Here is a 3,376-nt window from a genome sequence, read left to right as displayed (position 1 = left end):
TCTTTTCCTGGAGCTTGCATCCATTGCTCCAGGTCCTAGTCTCTGGAGCAGTAGAAAACAAGCTTGCTCCCTCCTCAATGTGACACCCCTTCAAATATTTAAACAGGGCTATCATATCACCCTTAATCATCTCTTCTCCATGCTAAACATACCCAGCTACCTAAGTCTTTCTTCATAGGGCTTCATGGTTTCCAGACCCTTCACCATTTTGGTGGCCCTCCTTTGGACACGCTCCAGTTTCTCAGCATCCTGTTTTAATTGTGGTGCCCAGAACTGGACACAGTATTCTAGGTGAGGCCTGACTAAAGCAGCTTAGTTTATAGTTTACTTTATAGGTTATAGTTTAGTCACTAGGTGGCACTGTCCTATTTTCAAACCCTAGTCATAATCCAACAATCAAACCCCTACACCACATTGACTCCCAAAGATCTACTGAAACATAAAGGTCTTTGTCTGCTTTTTTGGTAAGAAAAGATACTGGTAAGAAATATATTGGTAAGAAAAGATAGCAGGAAAGGTGCTGGTCTAACCTCTCTAGGAAGGGATTTCCAGAGTTTGGGAGCAACCACCAAGAAGGCCCTCTCCCAAAGCCTTCCATTGCACCTTATATGATACCTCTTGGCAGGGTGAAGATATCCTTTGAAAACCATGAAATTGGAGGAGCTTCTTGTGAGGATGGATTCTGGGAAATCACAGAGCATTAATTCTTGGTGGAAGGTGTGTCCTGAGAAGTAACAAGCTATCAATCTCTGGGCGGAGTGGAAGAACATGCTTTGGGCACAGCGGGTTGGATCAGGACATTTTTGAGCTCCTTTCCTGCCCTGCCACTCTATAAATGCTACTGTGGTAAATGGAAGATGTAACTTCCATGCAAATGGAAAGGCAGGGAAGCTTTTCAAGAAAGTATTTCATAAGATGGGCTAGAGAAAACATAAGCTGGGTGGCAGGAAAATCAAAGTGTTGTCATTGAATATATTTTAAGTATTTCGGCATCTAAGACAAAGACTAGCCAGACACATCACAGCCATGCCTTGGCCCTAGTAAATGATAAGGGCCCCTCCTTTCATGTTCCAGCTTCTCTAGAGATCGGCGCATTCGCTGGCCTAGAAGTACAACATACTAGTGGGAGAATGGCACCACCTAGTGCCCACAGTCCTTACTGCAGGATTAACTTGTTCTTAGTCATGCACAGGGCTTGATATGTTTAGTCTTAATTGCTGTTATTATATTGTCAATCATTGTTACTGATTGATGATGATGATGATGATGATGATAATGATGATGATGATTCACTTATATGATACCTTTCACCCTATAATGGGACTCAAGGCGGTTTACAAATTATTAAAACCAATAAAACTTAAAATGGCCCCTGTGCCCCCCCAATACAGCATCTGGGACACACACACACACACACCCAGGCCTCATTCCCACTTACAAACAAATCGGTTTACAATCCAAATCGATGGATTAATTTGACATCAGAGGGTGGTTCACACTACATTTGCCCCAGTCACATTTTCTGGCATTAAAATAATCCACTTGTGGTTCACACCGACGTATGAATCAATTCTATTTAAACCGTTTCCTGAGGTAGATAACCCACTTGTGGTTCACATTGACTAATGAATCGCTTTTAAAAGAATCGTTTCCAGCAGGTTATTATTATTTTTATCTGTCCATCACTGGAATCACATTTACATACTTCTGCCAAAGGTGGGTGGGCACAGGTTATCATTTCTGCCACAAAAAAAATGCCCACTTGGAGATCCCTTAACATGTCATGATAAATTGAATCTGATCCACATCTGGTTCACACTTGCACCGAAGTGATTCTTAAATTCAGTTTGTGAAAACAGAATCTGATCCACATCTGCGTTGAATTGGTTTGGTAAAAAAGACATGGAAAAAAATCAGTGTCAAAAAGTGGCTGGTTAAATGGATCTAGCGCATGCCCCCCCTCTCCAAACCACCTCAGCAATTTGGTTAAAGTGCAAACCAGGGTCATTTAAACTAATTCAAACTGGTTTGCTAGCCAATTTAAAACATAGTGGGAATGAGGCCTCAGACACACACACACATATTCACATACACACAAACGTATGTGGATGGATAGATAGATAGATAGATAGATAGATAGATAGATAGATAGATAGATAGATAGATAGATAGATAGAGTAGATAGATAGAGCAAGAGCTTGTGCTGGGGATACAGGCCTCCAAATTTTCCTGGAGTATGTACTGTAGGTGGGTCCACAAAGTGGCTGAGGTGCATTCAGACTGATGCACAATGTGACCATTGTGCATCAGTCCCATTGTTCACTGATCCCATTGTACATCCAATAAGAAGCACTGATGTACATTGGGTCACTCTTACCAGCATTCCACTACACACATTCACAATTCACTAACAGGGGTGGGGTACAGACCACACAAAAAGGGCAGCCTGCCAGCGCCTGGTTTTCTGCCGGAGGGAAGCCTCAGCCGCCAAATGGCAAGTCTTTCCGCCGGCGGAAAAGAAACCTGCAAAAAGCGGGTTCTTTTTACGCCACGGTGGCAGTGTAATGAGTACGCCACAGTGCACCACTGCTGCACTCATTATGCAAGTGCCGCACAGCGCCGTACAGATGCCACATGGCGCTTGCGTAACAATGGTGGCGCCCGTGTTTACAGAGTACCGCCATTTTGATGCCCTCGTCACGTGCTAGGGTTGAGGGGTGTGTGGAAGTGCCACCCCGAGGCAACCCTAGCACATGACGAGGGCATCTTAAAGGGCCGGTATGTACTGGGCAAGGGTTTCTTATCACCTCTGCTATGTCGCTAATTATATGGCACATAGACCATAATAGAGGATTCTGGCCCAACATTAGAATCATAGAATCATAGAATTGGAAGAGACCCCAAGGGCCATTCAGTCCAACACCATTCTCCCATGAAGGAAGACACAACCAAAGCACTCCCAATGGATGGCTATCCAGCATCTGTTTACAGACCACCAAAGAAGGAGTTCCCAACACTCTGGTGCCATGACAAACTACCAATCCCATGATTACATAGGAACCATGACAGTTAAAACAGTGTCAAGCCTCATTAATTCTGCAGTGTGGCAGCAGCCTGGTATCTTGCATCAAAGGCTACAATGAGTCATTTTTGGATGACGGAGCTATAAGTGACCTCCCATTTGGTAGTTGATGGAATGGGTCTCCTCTAGGTGGCAGTAGTCATTGGATGTAGGCCACTCCATTGGACTCTGTTTGCTAGCTGCTTAATGGTCATATGCTGTTTACTGGAAATATTGTACAGCCAACCCAAAGAGCGCATTTGCTAAGCTAAGTGGCATTATTCGCAAAGGCTAAATGGTAATATAAGATTATTT

Source organism: Sceloporus undulatus, chromosome 9 (assembly GCF_019175285.1).
Source record: "Sceloporus undulatus isolate JIND9_A2432 ecotype Alabama chromosome 9, SceUnd_v1.1, whole genome shotgun sequence".
Taxonomy (NCBI): domain Eukaryota; kingdom Metazoa; phylum Chordata; class Lepidosauria; order Squamata; family Phrynosomatidae; genus Sceloporus; species Sceloporus undulatus.
This window is presented reverse-complemented; position numbering follows the sequence as displayed.